Source organism: Xenopus laevis, chromosome 2L (genome assembly GCF_017654675.1).
Source record: "Xenopus laevis strain J_2021 chromosome 2L, Xenopus_laevis_v10.1, whole genome shotgun sequence".
NCBI lineage: Eukaryota > Metazoa > Chordata > Amphibia > Anura > Pipidae > Xenopus > Xenopus laevis.
This window is the reverse complement of record NC_054373.1, coordinates 130,411,915-130,437,081: the sequence shown is the minus strand read 5'-3', so window position 1 is coordinate 130,437,081 and position 25,167 is coordinate 130,411,915.

Sequence of the window (25,167 nt, the reverse complement as noted above, 5' to 3'; positions counted from 1 at the left end):
AACACATTAAAAAATCACTGTATACTACAAACTTGGCCATACACTGTCAGAAGCTCTGTGATGGTATTGAAAAAATATGGTATTGAAAAATAGTCCCCATTTGTACAGTTAAAAAAATATAGTAATAGAACTTTTAGACGTTATATTGTAATGATAAATTCTCCTTTAGCATTGCAGAAAAACATGTATTTTATGATTATTGATTGGCAGTAGTAAAGCATGATTTTTATATATTTGGTGCTATATTGAAGAGCAGTGTTTACCTGAGTTTGACTCAGCTTGACTTTACAGAACATTTATAATAGGAAACATACTTGCTCAAGTGAATACACATAAATGTTGATTTAGTTGTACTCCTAGAAAAGGAGATTGTCACAGTGGTGGGGTTTAATATTTCTCTTTCCAACCATCTCCCTCTACCACACATACAGAAATCTTAACATATTTGATCCAGAACAACTATCAACAGTAGCAGCACATCAGATATCTAATATTAACAACCTCTCCTGTCCGAATTTAGGCAACTTCTCTCGACTATGATGCACTTTTTTTGGCTGTTAACAGACTTCCTCATTTCAGCACCTCTCACAGTAGTCCAGTTACACCCCAGCTGTGGTACAATAGTTTAACTCAGTGCCTCAGGAGATGTAGTAGATCCTTGGTTTCCCACAAACTATTGTCCAGTTTGCCTACTTCCACCAACATCCAAATTGTTGGAAAGGCTTGTTTACAACCACATGGTCCAGCATTTCACTCACAACATCATTCTTGATTCCCTGCAATCTGTTTTTTGCCCAATGCACTCAACAGAAACTGCACTGACCAAAGTAGCCATTGATCTTCTTCTGACAAAGTCTAAAGGTCACTATTCCATACTCATCCTTCTATTTCTTTCTGTAGATTTGACACAGTTGACCACCCCCTCCTCCGAGACATTTTGTGACACTGCTTTCCTCAAGTTCCTCAAGGCTAAGGTCTTTTTCTGTTCCCATTCTATTCTACTTCTCTAGAAAAGGTATTCAGTCATTTGGACGTCAGTACAACTTTTTTTTTGTAACTTATATTTTTATTAAAGAATTTTCAAAAGAAACATGCATACATGTCATAGGTAAAAAAGTATCAACAACACAAAAGAAAAGAAAAGTAAAGAAGTAAAAAAAGAAAGAAAAAACAAAGAACTCACATGATGTCAGCATACAGAGTAAATAAGCAAAAAAATTGACATTGGTTACAAGTCTCTGCTCAGAATAAGTAGCAGGATATCTCCAAAGCCTAAAGATACTTAGTACTGGGTGATAGTATTAAGTTCAATAATATCCCTTAGTATTATGTGGTCAACCCCACAATCGGGGAGGTGTTATTCGAATAAAGCCTCTTAACTCCCAGATGGACCAGGTATTTAGATGTTATTTAGAAATATATATAATAGATATATAGCAATTAATTAAGATTTGGTATTTATATATGCTATTTTTATATACAGTGTGTAGTATTGGTAATAGTGTTCATTGAGTCCAAATGGGTTCAGTGTATTCAATCTATGGATCCAAAGAAGCTTTAGTTGTAAAAGTAATTTTTCACGAATCCCTCCACGAACTGGGGGGTGGTACATGATCGATTAACATTTACTAAACTCTTAATAGAAAAATCACGAAAAAAAATAGATTTTTTTTAATATAAAATCTGACTTTTAAAAGAATTACAAATTTTTCTGAATTTATTAAACCCTGAGGATGGAAGAGTCCGAATCTGAAAATCCGCCATCTCAGACCAGTCGAGGTTGCATATAAAGTCAATGGGAGAAGTCCCAATGATTTTTTGATGTGCGCTGGGTTTTTGTGCAATACCCCGAAGTTTTCGGATGAAAATTAGGACAGAATTGTGAAATTCGTGAAAATCTGAAAAAATCTGAAAAAATCGTGAAAATCGGATTTTTCCACCGCAAAGCAAATTTTCTGAAAAATGTAATGATAAATAAGGGTAAAAAACCCGAGTGGATTTGATCGGAGTTTGTAGCAGAAAATATTGAGATAAATTCGGACTTTGATAAATTACCCCCTAAATGAAATAGATCAAAAATTTTGAAGTGCAAGTCATACTATATTAAATTTTGATAGGTTTCCGAGTATGGGGATGGTTAAAGGTTGAGACCAAAATCAGATTGTTACAAGTAGTACATGGGGGGCATTTAAAATAGCCATTCTTTGCTGAAGTTAACCAAGTGCAAGTCGCACTTGGCTGATGGCATTGTATTGGGTCTGTTTTAACTAATCGATCCCTCAAACTTTTACTATGTCTATACTGTATGCAATCCCAGGATGCATCCAAAAGGTTGGTGGAAGCGTTTTATCTTGCTCTAATACTGACCAATGATTGCGTAGAGCCTCTGCCAGTGGCCTTTTATCGGGTGCAAATGTGGCAAATGGTCGAATAGTCGAACGATTTTTAGTACGAATCCTTCGATTCGAAGTTGTAGTCGAATGTCGTAGTAGCCCATTCAATGGTCGAAGTAGACCAAAAAACACTTCGAAATTCGAAGTTTTTTTTACTTTGAATCCTTCACTCGAAGTTAGTGAATCGGCCCCTCCATGTATGTATGTATGTGTATATATATATATATAGGCAAAGTAGAGATCGCACTCGCAGGACTTACTCATAATAAAGAAGCTTTATTGTGGACAGGTGCTGACGTTTCGGCTGAGACAACAGCCTTTCTCAAAGTGAAAAAAATCTCACAAACACGGATATAAATACACAGTGTGGCGGGAACAAAATCAAATTACAAAAAACACACCAGTGGCAGAGGAAGTGACGTGTCCAAAAAGAGGAGAGAATACGGCTACATCAACTTAAGTGAAAAGCAAATTGTTGCATGAATCGAAAAAGGAGAACATCAATCACAGTTAGGAATATCAAAAACGCTAATAAAATAAACCAATAAACAATAGGAAACATCCAAATAAATAAACAGAACAGGTATCCCAATTTATAATTAAGCGCAACCATTATACACCTGTGTGAATAATTATACTAAGGTTCAAGGACTGATAAGTCCTGTAACAGCGCTACTTGCGTGTTGCCTGCTCTAGAGCTACATAGCAACGTGTTGAAAGAAGCATGGACACTATGTAAAAACAGTTACAAAATTACTAGAGCAAATATCTGTTACGAGATGCTGTTACATAGCTACCGGGAGGACGGCAAGATATATTCAAGGTGCTACATGGAGGTATAAAGTCGAAAGATTAGCGAAGGAACAAGGAGTAACACAAAAGAGGAAAGAACACGAAAACAAAAAGAACAGATATAACATATATCACGAAAACAAGAGAGCAGATATAACATATAGAAAATTTTCAGAGGAAAAAATATATATATATAAAATAAAAGATATATATAAAAGAGAAAAAGAAAACACGAGGTGAAAGTAAAATCAAAATAGAAACAAAAATAGCGAGTGATCGACTCACCCTCCTCATACGAAAAAATCAAAAAGATCAAATCTTGAGGAGGGTGAGTCGATCACTCGCTATTTTTGTTTCTATTTTGATTTTACTTTCACCTCGTGTTTTCTTTTTCTCTTTATATATATCTTTTATTTTTTGATATTCCTAACTGTGATTGATGTTCTCCTTTTTCGATTCATGCAACAATTTGCTTTTCACTTAAGTTGATGTAGCCGTATTCTCTCCTCTTTTTGGACACGTCACTTCCTCTGCCACTGGTGTGTTTTTTGTAATTTGATTTTGTTCCCGCCACACTGTGTATTTATATCCGTGTTTGTGAGATTTTTTTCACTTTGAGAAAGGCTGTTGTCTCAGCCGAAACGTCAGCACCTGTCCACAATAAAGCTACTTTATTATGAGTAAGTCCTGCGAGTGCGATCTCTACTTTGCCTAATAGATGTTACTGAACCTGGACTGCACCCAGGCAAGCTAAACCTCCATTTCGTGAGTGCCGGTTCTCCTGCTCTACATTGTATATATATATATATATATATATATATATATATATATATATATATATATATATCAATCATAATAAACCGCACTACACAGGACTTGTAAATGCAAAAAATAGTGAAAATATTTATTTCGACGTTTCGGTTCAGATACGAGAACCTTCCTCAGGTGGGGTACACAGTGCACGAACAAACAAACTGAATTTAAACCCTAAAATGGCGCCATCCACCCAATCAGTGACGTCATATGGTCATTAGTGAGTCATGGTTAAGTGTGTATAAAGTTTGCCCACTACTCGGGCCACTTTCCCTTATAGTGCCGCAACACATACTTTTGGTGAGTACTACTAAAATACTGTCCATATTCACCCGTGAATGTAACAGTGTTCATGACTTTAACCTGATTGTGATATATCAAAACCACCTAGTGTTCAGCAAATAAGTGTCTCGTGTTTAAAAACAAACCTCTCTCTCCCAATCACCACCAGCTTCACAGAGTCGCCAGTAGGAGGAACAGCGGGCGGAAACACATCTGTCGCCGTGAGAAGCCGGCATCCTTACCCCTTACGTAGAGTACGAGGCTCCCCTTAGACACTACCGCAACTGGTCAGCCGATACCTCTGTGGGGAAAGTGTGTACACGGGTCTGGTAGGTACGCCAATCATCTCGGGAACGCCACTACTCACAACTCCTAATTATCTGCTAGGACCACTCCAGAGCACGGCCACGGACCTTCCAGCGCCTCTTCACTCTATCATGAGCGAACCTCTTACTCAATCGGCTTAGTGTAGGTGGTGTGACCACTTCATAACTCCCGATCATCTATGGAGGGCTCACTGGAAAGGCAAGGCCTCTGGGTTCCGTTCCGCAGTCTGTTGCATCGGAGATACACTGACCTAGTCTCCTACATCCTAGGAAGCACACACCCCAGATAACATGCTGTTCATACTTTTGTCAGGGGAGCCAAGCACCATGGGTTAGCCTGGCTCAACTTTGGCCGCCCTTCTATTTCTCCTCCTCCACTGGCAACCCCTGCTCTCGTCAGTGATAAGTGAAAACTATATATAAAACTATATATAAAACTATATATAAACTATATGATCCGAGGTACACGTAACCCTATGTTGTATTTTGTATCTTGCCCCAGTTCTAGGATGCACAAAATGGGTGCCTTGGTTCATACCACCACACGTCAAACAAGAAGCACACTTGTAACAACCTGGTTTCAACTGCCCTTTTCACTTTGGGGTGAAAAGGGCAGTACGAGAGAGATGGGACATAATTAAAACAGATACTGACTTACCTTTTTTTGGCAAAAAAGAGCCTATGATGGCTTACAGAAGAGGACGTAATCTAAGTGACATTTTGGTTGTGAAAAATTTAACAAAAAGTCCCGTAACAACATGGTTGGATCGCCCATTGAAACCAGGTTGTTACAAGTGTGCTTCTTGTTTGACGTGTGGTGGTATGAACCAAGGCACCCATTTTGTGCATCCTAGAACTGGGGCAAGATACAAAATACAACATAGGGTTACGTGTACCTCGGATCATATAGTTTATATGGCTTGGTGCCCTTGTGGACTTTATTATGTTGGCAAAGCTACCACTACCTATCGAGAGAGGATGAACAATCACCGAAGTGCCATACGAAGCGCACTAGCCACAGGTAAAGCAGATCAACCAGTGCCCAGACATTGGCTTAAGGAACGACATACATTGCCACAATTTCGACACATGATCATTGATCATGTGCCGACCCCAAAGAGAGGTGGAAACAGAAACCTTCTGTTGCTTAGGAAGGAAAGCTTGTGGATATTTACCTTGGATACCTTGTCCCCTAGAGGCTTGAATGAAACTTTACCGATGTCCCCATTTTTCTAAGACCATGGCTGGACTGCTGCCATTGTGGGAACCAGGAATCACTGAAGGAACAGATAGAGGTGGAAGAGTGACCTCTGTCACTACAGATGATTTCTTGAATAAGCATAGGACACACACCAATTTTTGATTCCGTATTTTCTATTTTTTATTTTATTTTTTTGTAGTTTGGTTTTCTTTATTTTCTAGATTATTTTGTCATTTCTCATTTTTATTCCTATGTATATGCTCTGAGTGCAGGACATTGCTTGTGGCACTTTGGAATTCGATTCCGCATTTGCATCTGTTGGCGTCTTGAGAAGGAGCCAGTAACCAGAGTGTTAATGCTGTCCAGTTTTTCTTTCTTCCACAGGAGGACTGCAACATAAAGATACATTAGTACTTGGGACAGTCGAAACAGTTACAAATACTGAGTTGATGTTTAATGATATTGTGTAACTTAACTGTAACAATGAGTGGGCTATGACAACACTATGAGTTCTTATGTTTTTAATCATTTTCTCTTTTTTCACTTATCACTGACGAGAGCAGGGGTTGCCAGTGGAGGAGGAGAAATAGAAGGACGGCCAAAGTTGAGCCAGGCTAACCCATGGTGCTTGGCTCCCCTGACAAAAGTATGAACAGCATGTTATCTGGGGTGTGTGCTTTCTAGGATGTAGGAGACTAGGTCAGTGTATCTCCGATGCAACAGACTGCGGAACGGAACCCAGAGGCCTTGCCTTTCCAGTGAGCCCTCCATAGATGATCGGGAGTTATGAAGTGGCCACACCACCTACACTAAGCCGATTGAGTAAGAGGTTCGCTCATGATAGAGTGAAGAGGCGCTGGAAGGTCCGTGGCCGTGCTCTGGAGTGGTCCTAGCAGATAATTAGGAGTTGTGAGTAGTGGCGTTCCCGAGATGATTCGCGTACCTACCAGACCCGTGTACACACTTTCCCCACAGAGGTATCGGTTGACCAGTTGCGGTAGTGTCTAAGGGGAGCCTCGTACTCTACGTAAGGGGTAAGGATGCCGGCTTCTCACGGCGACAGATGTGTTTCCGCCCGCTGTTCCTCCTACTGGCGACTCTGTGAAGCTGGTGGTGATTGGGAGAGAGGTTTGTTTTTAAACACGAGACACTTATTTGCTGAACACTAGGTGGTTTTGATATATCACAATCAGGTTAAAGTCATGAACACTGTTACATTCACGGGTGAATATGGACAGTATTTTAGTAGTACTCACCAAAAGTATGTGTTGCGGCACTATAAGGGAAAGTGGCCCGAGTAGTGGGCAAACTTTATACACACTTAACCATGACTCACTAATGACCATATGACGTCACTGATTGGGTGGTTGGCGCCATTTTAGGGTTTAAATTCAGTTTGTTTGTTCGTGCACTGTGTACCCCACCTGAGGAAGGTTCTCGTATCTGAACCGAAACATCGAAATAAATATTTTCACTATTTTTTGCATTTACAAGTCCTGTGTAGTGCGGTTTATTATGATTGATTTATATGCTATAGATTTTAACCAGCACCCAGGCAGCTGTTACTTTTGAATGTGTGCTCCAGTACAGGACTCAGCTATATATATATATATATATATATATATATATATATATATATATATATATATATATATATATATATATATATATATATATATATATATATATAATAATGTACTGGTTTGTGTTTTGGTGGGCTATCATAGTACTGCTTTTTTTTAAACATAAACAATTCTCGTTTGCTACTTTTGAATTGTCAAGACTTTTATGATCCATAATTCCGGTTTATTTTTTACTGTTTTGTTTGACATAAGTATTTTGGATGATTTTTAATCTGAAAAGGTGTGTTACTCTTCTGCATATGCACTAAAAATATATTTTTTAATAGGATAGGATAGAATGTTCTCTGTGCACAATATGTTCTTGTGAAAAGTTGAATTAGTTGTTTCTATCATAAAAAAACACTTTAGAACAGGTGGGATATCAGGATTTTATCCCACAGGGTAAAAGGCTTGTCATAATAAGAACATAATTGTTTTCTATATACTGCAGTGGGGCCTATTATACATGTGGTATCATGATGACAAAAGCCTCAGGGCCATATAACAGTTTGGCTGTCCTCTTTTTGACTTGTGGTTCTTCCTGTCATACTGACAAGAATCTATTAAAACAATTACATCTGCACAGCTGTTTTAGCAATTGTGGTATGTTTTTGCGAAGTACTATTATTTTACAAATTTATGGTCTGTCCCATTGTCTGAGAGAGAGACAGTATTAATATTAATTTTCTTAGAAATATAATAATCTTTTAATAGTTGCATCTAAAATTATTCTTATGTTACTCATTTTATCTGTGTTTGGAATACATTTTTTTGAATTTCAGTATATCTTTTTGTGTTATTGTTATTTGAGATATGTTGGTCTTATCGCTAGGAACTTATTTTTTATTCATTCGTTTCAATTAAGTTAATGGCTCTGAACATTTAAAGACGAACATTCTCAGAGTTTGAAAGGAATATAAAATCCGTTTTCAGCCAATTACCTAGTAAGGCATGCTCTCGTTGTATTTAGACTGTCTTTTCAAGGTAGTGTATGAAGGGTTGGCCATGCTGGAGAGTAAGTACCTGTGGATGGGGCCTTTCCTTTACACTTTACACCCTGCTCTACTATCAGTAAATGAGCTTTTAAATCATTTGATACAAACTTACAGTGTTTGCTGTATTAACCACAGGGTTTAATTGTGTTTGCCAGAATTTCTGGCCCTGGGAAGCCAAATCTCTGGAAATTACCTTGCCAACTGGATCCATTAGAATCATTTTCTCATAATTATCCAAGAAAGTGTTTTACAAGTGGTGGTTTTTCTAAAGAGATAAGTAAATTGCTAATATGCTTAATTATGTTCTAGAAGGTGTACTCTTGTAAGACAGTTAACGCAAGTGCTATTGCAATAGAAAGGACATTTTTAGTAATATGAAGGGATAAGTTACTGAGATATATTTCAAATCATCACAACCCTATATAGCCATGAATGAGTCAACGTAACTTTATGCAAAATAAATATTTTCAGGTAATCTAATTGCCTTCTATGAAAAGATGAGCAGAAGCCTAGCAAGCTAAAAGCTAGATTAAAAATGCTGGTTTAGTCTTACATATAAGGTTCAGCATAGATAAATGCAATGTTATGCAGTTGGGCAAAGGTAATAAGAGCAAGTACTTTCTTCTGTACAAAGCAACATTGACTCTAAGGTTGAAAGCATACTTCAGCTGATTTATATACTGGTATGACACACATTGACTAGGGTCCAGATTTTGGCAGTCTATAGGTAGGATATTAATTAGAGATGCCAAGATTTTGTTCTGGATTCAGGCACGATTCGGCATTGTTCAGCAGGGTTCGCATTGAGCTGAAAACCCTCCAAAAACAAATTGAACAGCATGTACGCTATTCACATCTTCAAATGATTCAAGGGACGTCTGCCATTGACTCCTACATGACCTCGACAGGTTTTAGATGGTGTATTTTTAGATTTAAGCTATTTCAAGGGTCAGCGTATAATAAATATCGAAAAATTTCAGTTTTTTGTTTAAACCTTAATAAATAACCCCCTTAAGTGTAAGTTGGAGGGAAAGTCTAGCAGAAAAATGTCACTGTATTTAAGGAACTGGTGAAGTGTGATCCACATCTCTTTTAAATTGGCAAAGAGGCTATCACATGAATCTGAGCCAGGTAAACCACCAGTAATGCCAAAATTAATTGGTACTCTAATACAAAGTGCTTTGTTAATAAATGAGCTTCAAGACATGTTAAACATTTGTATTTTGAGAAATATAAACCTCTGTTCATCCCTATTTTGCAATAAAGAATAATAATGCTCAACCAATGATTAATGAATGACACCTCCACCTAAATGATGGCAAAGTCTAAAGTATCTAGACTAAAGAAAGCATTTAATAGTCTTTCATTATGATAATGTTTACGTATGGGTATACTACAGAAAAATAATAATTCTGCCTGTCTAAACCTACTGTCTTCTTTCCTAAAATTGCTGGGTTTCAAATAGTTTAATTACTAAGTGCACAGATTACTTGTCACTACTGTAATTATAAAAGATATGCAACAAAATCTGAAATGTTGACAAATGTGACAATGTTTGACAGTAAAAACATCCTTAAAAACCAAGTTAATAGGACAAGAAATAAATGTAACTGAACATGATTGGGCATGGATGTATGATAGAAATAGGCCTCTCTATCCCCAGATAAACACAAATTTACTGAAGTAATTATATGATAGCCGTGTCCAGCTTCACATTGATTATTCAGATGGGATATATTAAAGTCCTTATTTTAAAAGAAACAGCACTGTCTGCATCACTTTATCAGTATCCTCCAGGTAACTTTATCTGACTTTCAAGAGCCAAAGTCACATTTGATAAATTTCACATATAGTAAGTATTGTATACATGGCCATTATATTGAGAATGCATTTATTGAGTTGATTTTATAGAAAGTCTTCTTGTCCAATTTTTCCATATCCACATTTCCAAAAATTACAAACTGTATTCTGCTGAAAATGGTAATGTGATGGGCATGATTTTGCAGCAAATTTTTGCGTGAAAACTGGTGGGAATATTCACCGGCGAAAATTTGTTGGTGTGAAAAGATTTTGGACACACATCAGAAAAGTCGCTTGCAGCAACATTATTCGGACGTCCATTGACTTTAATGCCGGTGTCAAAATTGACGTGAGCGTCATAATTGATGCAGGTGTCAAAATTGACGTGGGCATCAAAATTCGAGTTTCGACATTTTTCAGCGAAACGGGACCAATTCGCCCATCATTAATGTAGACCATAGACTATAAACTATAAAACCCCAATGCTGTAAGGTCATTTTGAATAGCTTGTGGTTTTACATACTCAGTTAATGGGACAGCATCAACATGCATAATATAATTATGAAGGGGCCTATTTACTAACATTAGAATTTCTATCTCTCTAAAAATTTGTGAGTTGTTTGAGAATTTATCTAAAAATCTTAAAAAAAGTGTAAACACAATGGAAAACTCCAATACAAAACTTGCAAGTAAAAGCAGTCAAGATCCTATAGAAGTCAAGGGCTGATTCTATTGGATTTTTTTATCCTTTTGGAAATTTTCAGATGAGTTTTTCATATTTTTTTAGAACAGCACTGGGCAAGCAGAGAATGTCACAAACAATCAGCACTAAATCAGCAGATAATGGCATACCCAAGCAGCACTGGGCAAGCAGAGAATGGCACACACAAACAGCACTGGGCAAGCAGAGAATGGCACACACAAACAGCACTGGGCAAGCAGAGAATGGCACACACAAGCAGCACTGGGCACGCAGAGAATGGCACACACAAACAGCACTGGGCAAGCAGAGAATGGCACACACAAGCAGCACTGGGCAAGCAGAGAATGGCACACACAAGCAGCACTGAGTAAGCAGAGAATGGCACACCCAAGCAGCACTGGGCAAGCAGAGAATGGCACACACAAGCAGCACTGGGCAAGCAGAGAATGGCACACCCAAGCAGCACTGGGCAAGCAGAGAATGGCACACCCAAGCAGCACCGGGCAAGCAGAGAATGGCACACACAAATAGCACTGGGCAAGCAGAGAATGCCACAGACAAACAGCACTGGGCAAGCAGAGAATGGAACACACAAGCAGCACTGAGTAAGCAGAGAATGGCACACCCAAGCAGCACTGGGCAAGCAGAGAATGGCACACACAAGCAGCACTGGGCAAGCAGAGGGGCGGCACAGAAGGGGGGGCGCTAGTTGGAAAACCCTGTTTTAGAACATCATGCAGAGGTTTTTTTGTACTTTTGATATTTAGATCTTTTAATAGATTACAAGCCATTCATGTTTTTAAAGAAATACAGTTTAATCAAAGATTTTAAAAACTCTGAACCCACTACAATTAATTTAAATTTAAATATAATTTAAATGTTGATAAATGGACCTCCCCATGCTTATGTTATATGTTTTTTTAAATGGAACATGGTGTACCTACATAGTTTAGATACTTTGGTTGGGATATTTTTTCTTGTTTATACGACTGCCAATGCATACAAGGGAACAATGAAAAACAAAAATTTAATAATCTCATACTGCCTTGTTTTTAAGCAAATTATAAATATATCTGCAATCATGGCAAACATTTTAAGTGAGCCTTAAAAAAACTCACATAAAAGGGTCTCTCCTCTCTAATCTAACTTTCAAAGCACATTGGTAATGGAGCTTGGAGAAAAAAATTGTCTGTTGTCTGCCAGCTTTGCTATCAACTATTTCATGTTAGTACCAAGGTCACTATATGTGACAGTACATGCCACTCTGGATTTAAAATGGAAGAAATCTAGACTTACACAAAGTAAATTTTAAACATCAGATCTTTTATTATGTATGAGTGCTCTCAGCTAATGCACCTGGCAAAACAATAAGAAATCATCACTGCTTCAGAAAGTCACAACATATGGCTCAATACTTGTCTAGGCATTATACTTATGTAAAAATGATTGTACTGCTCTGATACAATGGAAAAATAAAATGTACTATTTAATAGTCTTATTAAAGTCTAATTGAATAAGCCTTGACATAAGCCTTCCAATGACCTGTATTAGGACAAGTGTTTATCTTCATTTATTTATATATAATACACAAGAGTCATGAATATCCCGTAAATGATATCCTTATAGATGGTGCTTAGTGATGTCATTGGTTATAATTGGAGTTTAGTGATGTCATTTCTGTCAACATGACTCACTGAAACTTGTGTATAATAAAGTACCCCCTGTTGCAAAATATGAGGATATCAGAAGCCTTTGGCCTTGTGTTTTTATATGGTCATGGAACGCCTTGGTAACTTATAATAGCTGTATAGAGAGGGTACTTTATTCACTATAGTCTATATTGCCATGTTAATCCCTAATAAAAGGAGGGCTATGACTTTTTTTCATTTATTGGGTGCAGAAGAAGCTAAAGAGATTTTTGTTTAAAGATTTTTGCCTAGCCCATAGTGCTCTGTTATAAACTGAAGGCATCACTTGTGACACACAGATAGCTCCAAGTGCATCAATAGTACAATAAACCCTAGAAAAAGACATATATAAAATTAAACTAGCTAAGTGACTGTTACATAACCCAAAATATTTTCTTTCTGTAGTCAAACCAATCAAATATTTTACAACATTTTCTCACTACCAACGCGTACCTGTGACAACAGATTCTTTAAAAGAGTAAACCTGTTTGAATAGACCACAAGAAATGCATTCAGTTAGGTTTCAGTATGTCCACCACTTCTTAAGATAAAAAATTGAAATATAAGAAATATAAGAAACATAGTAGATATAGCAACCAGAAAGAAAATGTGAAAATTCTAAATTGTGTAGAATTTTTGTGAGTGCTTTTAGCTCAAAAAAATAGTATAATAATAGTACCTTACTCAAGCTCAGCCCATCTTAAACAAACTGTTTTTGGTCCGTTAGGAGCTACAGGACAATAAATATATATATATATATATATATATATATATATATATATATATATATATATATATATATATATATATATATATATATATATATACGACAAAAAAGCTGAAGCACACCAGGATTTTCTTCAAGAAATATAAAAGTATTTATTCCATCAACGTTTCGGCCCTCGAGTGGAGCCTTTATCAAGATAGAGATTACACCAAAGTGAAAACAATTTAAAGACTCACCCAGCTCACTCCCACCTCCCAGTGACGCCCCCTTTTTTTTCAGGTGTGAGGGATAATTAGAGAATTCATTAATGTGACTGGTTTTTCCAACAGGTACATTCTGTAGAAACAAATACATATAAAGCACAGAATGTGAAATACAGTGTATAACGTGCTATACATTAGTAATAAATATTAAACATCAAAATAGAATTTTTATATAAAAACACTTAAAAATCCACCAAAGGATTACCAGTATCAAAACCTAAAAACAAACTGTTTGCAGAGATCGCTAGAACCTACTTGTCAATCATTTTACAGAATCTACCACTTTTATCTTTTGTCCAAAAAAGGAGAAAAAGAGCAATATTCATTGAGACCGCGAGGGGCTACGGTGTCCAAAGTTTTAATCCAATAAACTTCTTTTTGCAAAAGTAACCGGTCCCAATCACCCCCCCTATTGGGTTCAGGTACCAAATCAATCCCCATGAATCTCAAAGTGGGTAACCCATGTCCCTTTGCTAAAAAATGTTTGGGTAGCGGTAAATCCGATTTTCCCGATTCAAGGGCCCGTTTAATTGAGGATCTATGATTGCCCATTCTCTCCCGTAGATTGTTTTGAGTTTTCCCAACATATGTTAACCCACACGGACAAGTTATAATATAGATGACATGTGTTGTCGTGCAGGTAATACGATGTTTGATGGGTATTTCTTTCCCAGAATGGGGGTGTCTAAAAGAAATACCTGTCGTCATCTGTCTACAAGTAATACACCCCGCACATTTAAAACACCCTTTCTTAAGTTTACTTGTGATGGCACTGCATGTATCATAACATTGAACAGGATCTGTTTTCATCAGTAAACTTCTTAGGTTAGGACCCCTTTTGAATCCCCATAGTGGTTTTTCCTTCACTTTATGGGCCAAACTTTTATCACTTAATATGATGGGCCAGTGATTGTCTACAATATTTCTAATTGCTGGGGAACCTGTGGTATAAGTAGATGTTACAATAAAGCGATTTCCTTCATTGGGTGTCTTCTTTCCCTGTCTCTCCCTCTCTTGTGCTATATGTGTATATATATATATATTCTGTAAACCTTTATGTTACACAATATATTGTAACCTTTGCTTGGATGCCTCAAGTTGCCTCTTAGACTTAAGGCATGCAGTTCTCCCTTTCTTTTGGAAAACCACATTTTCTTATATTACTTAAGAGAGAAGCATCTTGGCTTCTTCCACCCAATTATTTTAGAAGCAATTTCATTTTCAATATGTCACTGGGGAAGTCTCAGTTTTTTCTATGCCAAACAGCTGCTTTTTATTGTCTGTTTAATTATTACATTTCAGCCAAGCTATTATACTCTAGAGACATAATTGCTTTTCCTCCTCTCCCTGTGAGAATGTGGCGGTAGGGGGGAAATAAAGAAACGAGGCTGGAGTGAAATTGAGAGCTTGAATAAAGAAGACAAGTGAAAAACAGGAAGTGTCAGTGAAGGAAATTGAAGTAGATAGAAAACCTGGCCTTAGGCATATTAGATATGTTAGTGGAGTAAGTGGAGTAAGCCTAACAAGACATATATTTACAACAATATTACTTAAAGGTATTCTGGGGTATGTGATATCAAGAATAAGGGTAGAAAGTGAGATCCCAAGTAAATTTGTAAAGTGTGCACTTTACAAATTTAATATGAATAAATATCTTTATATAATATGAATATAAAGATAGTTATAAATAGTTATAGATAGTTATAAATAGTTATGGACTTCCATTTTCAGATTTGCAAAATGCATTAAATTATATCATTGCAGAGAAGAGAAGAAACACTTCACACAGAAAATATTAAAAGTTAGCATTTTGTACAGTTCATAAATCTTTGGAGAGCGACAACTTTTTTTTCTAATTTTGGTTCTGTACATTACCACAGTGAATTTTAAATGAAACAACTCAGATGCAGTTGAACTGCAGATGTTCAGCTTTAATTCAGTGGGTTGAACAAAAAGATTGCATAAAAATGTGAGGAACTAAAGCCTATTTTTAACACAATCACTTTATTTCAGGGGCTCAAACGCAATAGGGCAATTGACACAAAGGCTATTTCATGGGCAGGTGTGGGCAATTCCTTCATTATGTCATTATTGTTGAAGCAGATAAAAGCCCTGGAATTGATTTGAGGGGGGGGGGTGTATGTGGAAGATTTTGCTGTGAAAAGACAACATGCGATCAAAGGAGCTCTCCATGGAGGTGAAACAAGACATCCTTAAGCTGCAAACACAGAAAAAACCCCTCTGAGAAATTACTACAATATTAGGAGTGGCAAAATCCGTTTGGTGCATCCTGAGAAAGAAAGAAAGCACTGTGAACTCAGCAACGCAAAAAGACAACAGTGGTGCATGATCACAGAATCATTTCAATGGTGAAGAGAAACCCCTTCACAACAGCCAAACAAGTGAAAAACACTCTCCAGGAGGTAGGCGTATCGATATCCAAGTCTACTATAAAGAGAAGACTTCATGAAAGTAAATACAGAGGTTGCACTGCAAGGTGCAAGCCACTCATAAGCCTCAAGAATAGAAAGGTTAGATTGGATTTTGCTAAAAAAACATCTAAAAAAGCCAGCACAGTTCTGGAAAAACATTATTTGGACAGAGGAAACCAAGATCAACCTCTACCAGAATGATGGCAAGAAAAAAGTATGGAAAAGGGGTGGAACAGTTCATGATCCAAAGCATACCACATCATCTATAAAACATGGCAGAGGCAGTGTGATGGCAAATTTTTGCCGGCGTCAAAACTATTCCGACACCAGTGACAATTCTAGGCGCCCATTGACTTTAATGGGCATCGAAATTGTCGCGGGCATCAAAAATATTTTGTAAAAATTTGTTTTACAAATTTTTCGCCGAAGCAAAACTCGAGAAATTGGCCCATCACTAATGGCTGCCAGTGGCACTGGAACACTAGTGTTTTCGATGATGTGACACAGAACAGAAGCAGCCAAATGAATTCTGAGGTGTTCAGAGACACTGTCTGCTCAAATCCATTTAAATGCAGTCAAATTGATTGGGAGGCTTTTTATAATATAGATGGACAATAACCCAAATCATACAGCCAAAGCAACCCAGGAGTTTATTAAAGCAAAGTAGTGGAAAATTCTTGAATGGCCAAGTCAGTCACCTGATCTGGACCCAATTGAGCATGTATTTCATTTGATGAAGACTAAACTTCGGACAGAAAGGCCCACAAAAACAAACAGCAACTGAAAGTCACTGCAGTAACAAAGATAGAAAAAGAACTTGTGAAACTGTATGTCACACTAATGGTTTGGACTTATTAACTGCTTTTATCTAAAGTACACAAGGAAACTAGGCCCCTGTTTGAACATCACATAGTGGCTAGGATTGGTTCTCTTGGGGAACTATTATATGAGTTAGACAATTTTCATTTGCTGCCCCTTTTCCTTTGATTACCTAGCTTCATTAAAGACAGTGGCCACATTGTGTATATTATGAATTTCCTTGTATGGAAAGACACTTATAGCTGTGCCACAATGGATGTCTGCTCACTATATTCTTGTAGTCCTCACACACTGGGCCTATGGGTAATATAATATAGTACATATTGTGATTCTTTGAAATGTTACTTACTAAAGTCTATCCTACATTTACTTATGTACATTTATTTTCTCTTTAAAAAGATCTTCTACTTGCAAAAGTGTTGTAAAGCTATGAGTATGAAATTTGCACCTGTCAATGGCAACTTGTACATGGGCTGGTGGAAGCAAACTCCCCTTTGTCATGAAAACAATCCATTTAGGAGATTATTTTTTTATTTTGGCAGAAACATAGACTATCCGTTGCTTATTTGGAAAGATTCAAATCACAATTTTATGGTTTTTTTTTCCAGATACCTAAATAATAACTGTTTCAATTTGAGTTTCACAAAAGAATTTGATGATTCTTTAATCTTACTCTAGTGTTCTAGCAACACTATTTTACAGGCAATATCTTTTCTTCCACCACATACAGTGAGAAACTTACTAGGGTGCCATTTTAAAAGCATCTGTTCTAACTTCAATGATTTTGTAACCAAATTCTGTAAATTCTGGAACCGCCTGTTAGATAGGGGTTATAAATGGTCACATTTAAGGGCTCTCAATACTCCCAGGGTGGTTTTGTTCAAAAGATACTTTGCCCATGATGAAAACCAGATTGGTTCCCCCACCAATGTTTCTCCTGGAGGGACTGTGGGTTCAAGATCTTGGTCTGAGGCTCCTTTATGTATATTTACTTATAGACCTCAATTCCACCTCAGATCATAAGAAAGTATCTTTGTAGCCTTTAAATGTATTCAGTTTTAGGGACTAACTCAGAAAAAGGCTGTAAATTTGTGACTAGGCAATAAAAAAACATGCCTTCTTCTAGTATGGTTACCTCTGAGAAAGGACCTGTCACTTTTCCCTGGTTGGTATGTAAAGCCACATATAAATATGGATGAACACTCTGCATAACCTTCCCTTTCACTCATGTGTCAACAGAAAAAAACTTCATATCCACTGTGATGGGCACGAGTTGCTATTAATCATTTCTTAAACTATAATGCCAAAATGTTATTTATATATTGAGCCCATCCATGAGCATATTTTAGTGTTGACCATTAAATATCATCACATCTCCTGTTATTTATATCCTCAAACATGAATTTGCTTAAAATATAGTTAATAAAAACTTTTCTATTGTTTTCGGATTTATTTGGAAGGTTTTCCCATGCAAATAAAAAAAATGAAACATTTAATCCTGCAATAAACAATAGCTTTGTGCTCAGTCCACCTTAAAGCTGAGAATGCATTATGGAAATGCTTGCAGATGGTTTCAATTTAATTGGAGACGGTACATCTATTTAAGAAATCCAGCTGAACTTTGCTCATGCAGTGTGCACATATGTTCTTCACTTTTCAAGAAAAGCCATGGGAATAGGTCCTGGAATATACATTTATTCCCCAACACTTTCTAAATTCCAGTAATAAGCCCATCTGGAATAATGGCCCCTTGATATGGAGACATTAACAGCTCTGATGTGTTTCTTAGCCATTGGCTAGATGATTGACCTCAAATAACTTATTCAACAGCTGTAAAAGACAGTAAAGTGAGTTGTGCAGCCCATTGTGTGAATTCCATTACTGGATCCTTGACATAGATAATAAAATATTGCATTTAAATATTTTAGATTTTTTTCTGTACAGCTATTACTATCCTAAAAATACATTAACAAAAATAAATGGTTTTTGAATGTTTTGCCACTGTAACTATGATAATCTCTTTTGTGTGGTGGAATATACTGCACAGCAAAACTCTTTTATTTGTAACATATTCTTATTGAAAAGATACAAGTTGGTTTACATTAAATGATTCACCCATATGATTGACAGCATCTTACAAGATAAAGTAAGTTGGTTTCAAAAATAACATGTTCAGATTCTATGTAAATCAAAACCCCACTTTACTATATCAGATAGTTAACAATTTACTGTGAGAGGGAGAGATAAATCATATCTCTTCATTATCCTTGACTTTGTACCTTATAGTCAATCACTTCTCGTGGATATGATTAGAAAACCATATAACAGTGAGTAAATAACTGTATAGGAAAAGTAACTAATGCTATTGATAGTCTAGTATAAGGGTCAAAAATGTTTCACAAAAAAGGAGAATTATTAGGCAACATAGCTATTCAATTTTTTTTTTTATATAATCTTTATTTTTGGTAGATATAGCATACACGAAAATAACATCTCGACAGACAATGTATAACAATAAAGCATGTTATTCATACAGTGTGATCATTCAACTGTTAGAGAGAATGGGGACATGGGGAAGGGGGAGATAACCAACAGAGTTAACGCATAAACTCAGGGTTGACATTACTTTACCAGATTTCCAAGCCCTCTTTCCTAAATATCCTTTCGCCAGTGCCATCTCTGAAACAGAAGTGAGTTGTAACTCATACATTTCTAGCGAAGTGTTAACGTTTTACTCATTCCCTATGGTAGACAGGAAGGGGGTGGACTGTTGTAGAAGGGATCCAGCGAGGATACCCTGGGCAAGCACCAAAATAAACAATAGTAAAGAAAAAAAAAAAAAAGGGGAAAAGAGGGGGGGGGTTTATACAAATGAATAAATAAAACTAGTGCTAGGCCAAACACCACAAATCGCTCAATCTGTAATACAATGAATTGTATTCAAATACAAGGTTGCTCCTGTCCGGTTAAATATGCTTTATAGCATCTGATTCCAAAAACATAACCCAAGCCGTCCATGTCTTGATATACAATGTTTGTCTATCATGCATATATGACAATAGCTCCTCCATACGCATTATCTGGCTCATTTCGGAAATCCACTCGCTGAATGTAGGAGGTGCTGTGGATTTCCAGTGTCTGGGTATTACTGTTCTAGCTGCCCCTAAACAGTACCCCAGTAAAGAGTGTTTATACTTAGCCCAAGTGCCTGGGATCATGGATAATAAGCCAATAGATGGGGTTTTCTCTATAGGAACATCCGATATTATATTAATTGCCTCAAACACTTTATCCCAAAATTTTTCCAACACTTTACAATCCCACCAGATGTGTAACATAGACCCTGTCACTTCATTGCATCTCCAACATAATGCGTTCGTAGTGTGATACATTTTTTGTAGTATATCAGGACATCTATACCATCTTGAGATCACTTTAAAATTTGTTTCTTGAACCTTGCAGGCTATGGAAAATTTATGAGTGAGCAAGAAACACGTTTCCCATTGTTCCTCAGTGAATATTGTATTAAGTTCTCGCTCCCATTTATCAGCATACTTTGGTCGCCTACCCACCAGCTGGTGATCTGTTAGTTTGTAAAGCAATGAGGTGAGGTGAGTAGGGAGATGCCTAGCTAGACAATAGTCCTCAAAAGTAGATGTGGGTTCTGTTACTATATGTTTGTTTTCTGGTAGATGAAGCCAGTGCTTGAGTTGAGCATATTTTAATGTATAGAGGAAAAATTCTTCTTTGCCAGGACATAGATTCGCTAGGGAGGACAACGCTTTATCCTTTATAACATGAAAGCACATGAGATTAACGTTGGGTTTTCTATCCAGGAATGGGTTATGCATCATGCCAGGTGCAAAAGTGGGATTTCCTATTATTGGCGTGCATGGGCCCTTGCGTGAGATAAGATGTGGTGACTTTTTCAAAAATTTATCAGCCGTAGCTAAAGTTTCCCTACATATTAGGGGCAGGAGATGGGGGCTTGGTCTTTGTGAGGCGGGTAGCCACCAGAATGCTTGGAGTGGATGGTCAGTCAGGGACTGTTCTATTTGAATCCATTTCTTTATGCTTTGACAGTGGAACCACTCCACAATCCTTCCCAAGGTAGTTGCCCTCAAGTACTGCTCAAAATCCGGTAAGCCTAGGCCTCCTCGAGATTTGCTACGGGTTAAGATTTTTTTGTTTAGTCTCGGTTTACCATTAGCCCATATAAAGGAAGTAAGTACTGTGTTGAGTGAGTTAAAGAATTGTTGGGGTGGTTCCAATGGAATTGTATGCAACAAATATAGTACTCTAGGGAGTATGTTCATTTTTATGATATTAATTCTGCCGAACCATGAGATATTAGGAAGTTGCCAATTCATAAGATCATGAGTAATTTGTTTCAGTAGTTTTGAGTAGTTCAATGTGTTGATTTGGGTAAAATTTGCTGGTATATGGATCCCAAGATATGTAATAGCTTCCGTTTTCCATTTGAAAGGAAAATTTGATTGCAACTGTTTTTGCAATTCTGGTGTTAGAGAGATATTGAGCGCCTCTGACTTATCATAGTTTATTTTAAAGTTACTGTGTAAACCATATTCACGAAATTCCCGTAATAATAATGGGAGAGAGGTATGTGGTTGGGTCACAAACACTAACAAATCATCGGCATATAATGCTATCTTATGTTGAGTGTTCTTAATTTGTAAGCCCTTGATATCTCTGTTAAGGCGAATTGCGTTAGCCAAGTGTTCCATCACTAGTGCGTATAGTAAAGGGGAAAGAGGGCACCCCTGGCGTGTCCCATTATTTATCATAACTGGGCCCGAAAGTTGCCCGTTAACTTTGATTCTGGCATGTGGCTGTTGGTATAAGGCCATAATTCTGCCTACCATCTGCGTACCTAGGCCAATTTGTTTAAGTGTTTCACGTAGAAAATCCCAGCTGACCCTGTCGAATGCTTTTTCGGCATCTGTCGACAGGGCCAGCATGGGAATCCCATTCTTTTGGGCGTAATTTATCAGTGTCAGGGTCTTCAGGGTATTGTCTTTGGCTTCCCTATGTGGAATAAATCCCACTTGGTCTTGGTCAATGAGGTCAGGTAAATAGACCTTTAGCCTGTCAGCAAGAATTTTAGAGTAAATTTTTATATCCACATTTAGCAAAGATATGGGTCGATAACTGGAGCACGCCAGGGGGTCCTTTCCAGGTTTCGGAATCAGTGTTATATGTGCCTCCAAAGTGGAGGGCACTTGTTTGGGAATCAGGGCTAGATCGTTAAAGGCTTTAAGCATATGATCCACCAATTCATTTTTTAGGGATTTGTAAAATGGTGCAGAGAAACCGTCCGGCCCTGGTGCTTTTCCATTTGGTGTGTTTTTAATAGCAGAAATTAGTTCCTGTGCTGAAATAGGGTTCTCCAGACTTTCAATAACGTCAGGGTTTAACGTAGGCAGGGCAGTGCGCTCTATATACTGCCTAATTTTCTCTACATGTTTATCCCTACATCTATTGTGGGGGGTTTTAAGGTTGTATAATTCAGTGTAATAATTCTGTAAAGCCTCGGCAATCTCTTGTGTTGTATACACTATTTTAACTTGTTTAGTTTTCATCGCATGTATGAAAGAATTTGATTGTTTTTGTTTAATTGCTCTTGCAAGAAATCTGCCGGGCTTATTACTGTGCTCATAGAACATACTTTTGCATTTTTGCAGCGCAAACAATGATCTTTTATTTAACTCTATTTTAATAAGTTCTCTAGTAGCAGTGAGTTCCTGCATTATGCTATCAGTTACAGAATTTTTGTGTGCTTGTTCTAGTTCTGTTGCTTTGCGAAATAAGCCCGCCAGATGTTCCGCTCGTGCCCTCTTGAGCCTGGTGCCATGTTTTATTAAGACACCCCTAAGTACTGCCTTCAGAGCCTCCCATTTTATGGAAGGATGTGTGGTATCATCTCTATGTGTTTCAGTGAAGATTTGTGTAACATTTTTAACATCCTGCAGACAGTCAGCATCCCGAAGTAATGAAACATTCAGCTTCCATGTCCAGTCTCTTTTGGTAAGAAAAGGTACTAAGAGCTGTAAGAGTACTGGAGCATGGTCTGATAGCAACTGCATTCCAATATCACATCGCCGAACCCAATTTAGTATAAAATGCGAAACAAATAGATAATCTATCCTGCTATATTGTTGATGTACCTGTGAGAAATAGTTAAAATCTATATCTCTCGGATGGTTAATCCGCCAGGAATCCATCAATTGATTAGAGTGCAGTAGAGATTTAATCTTTCGTAAGGTTTTGAGTGGTAGACTGGACCTCCCCGTAGAAGAATCTAATGACGGCTCAATCGCTACATTAAGATCACCACCCAGTATGATCGGGCCTTCAGAAAATTCTTCCAATTTCCTCAGTGTTTTATCTAAAAACTGCGATTGTCTTGTGTTTGGGGCATAGCAATTTGCTAATGTTATCTTATGGCTGTGAATTTCTATTTTGGCGAAGACAAATCTACCAAGTGGGTCTATTAGAGAGTCCAGTAATTTGTATGGGAGTCGATGATGGAATGCAATTGCCACACCTTTGCTCTTACTTTCAGGATTATCACTAAACAACCAATTTTTATAATACCTATTAGATATGAGAGGCCTTTTCCCCGTTCTAAAGTGCGTTTCTTGAAAAAATGCAACCATTACTTTTTGCTTGTGTAGCCCATTCAATATCTGGGATCTTTTGTTTGGTGCATTAAATCCCCGGACATTATAGGAGCATATAGTGCAGTTAGCCATGATCAAAACACATGAGCATGTTCAGTTGTAGTAAGTGGCCTAGAAAACGAAATGAGTAAAATACATATAAAAACAATGCAAAGAATAGCTTTAAGAACTGTAACCCTTTGGGTAAGAACTGCTGTTTAAGTAAGTTACCTTGACAGCGTAAGCAAACATAACTTTCTGCTGGGCCGTCAGGCCCACTGAGCAAATACCTATGTGGGGGCATAGGTTGAAATAGAACTGTGCAAACTACCGTGAACTAGCTCTTTTCTAGTAGAGCCAACATATTAACCTTCCTTATACTTCCTTTGCCCTGTAAGAGAAAAGATTAGTGTGAGGGGTGAACCTTATATCAGTATTAGAACATGAACCGACGTATATGATGAACTTCTCCTAGTTCAGGTCTCCAAAACCCGTCTTTTAGGAGGAGAATCATGGCCGCCTGTGAGGTCAGTGTCTTTTGAGTGACGGGAGCTTGTTGATGCAGTGTTCCTGCCTGTTCTAGGTTGCGGTGAATCCCAAATCAGCGAGTCCCAGTTTTCGATTGCGACTGGAGGAAGACTGAGAGCTTTCAGAAAATATGGGATATCCTTGTGTGACTTTATGAGGATAGATTTACCCTGCTTTATAACGATCAGTGCAAAAGGGAATCCCCATCTGTATTTGATAGAGCGTTCCTTCAGCAAATCCAAAATTGGTTTTAGCGCGCGTCGCTGTCTTAGGGTGTTCCTGGAAAGGTCTTGGAAAAATTTTAGTTGCAGGGATTCAAAGTGAATAATTCCTGAGTCTCTGTGTAACGTACAGTATCCCACAACCCAGAGTAAACCCCAATGTCCCAGGCTCGGCTCACGCTTCGGCCTATAACCGCCGCCTTTCACGTCGGGAGGAGCCCTCCGCTACTTGGATGCCGCCAGGACTTAATAGTGAGGAGACTGAGGGAAGAACTCTGGGCGAGCAAGGGAACGTAACGTAAAGTTTATCAAAGTCCAGGAACGGGCCGAGTCAAAACCAATCGGGAATGCAGTACAAAATCGGTAAGCAGCGGAGTAATCGAGGACACAGGCCGGGTCAGCAACTAACAGGGTCGAAGTACAGAACGGTATCCAAAGAGTAGTCAGGGACAAGCCAAAGGGTCAGGGCAGGCGGAAATCAAACAGGAATCAGGGATAGCCAAGGTCACAACAAGAATCACAGAATAAATCACACCCAGGAACCATATAGAGAACCTACGTTGGGCAAGGCACAAAAGGACTGATGGCCCTTTAAACATTTGAATTTGGCGCCATTGGACGCTGGCGAATCAGCGCCAGCGCCTGTGCAAACACGCCAACGCAATTGCGTCGGCGTGCCTGCGCCTTTAATTCTCGCGCCGCGCGCTCCATAGGAGCCGGCGCCTGGGGCCTAACCGCATCGGCGGTGCGAGACGGGCGTCCCCGTCGAGGGGGCGGCAGGCGTCCCTGCCGTCCCCTGGGTAAGTTACTTACATGGAACAATAAGGTTTAGGCAAGGAAGAGCCTGGGAGGCAGAAAAACTGCTCAAGTGAATTTATTTAT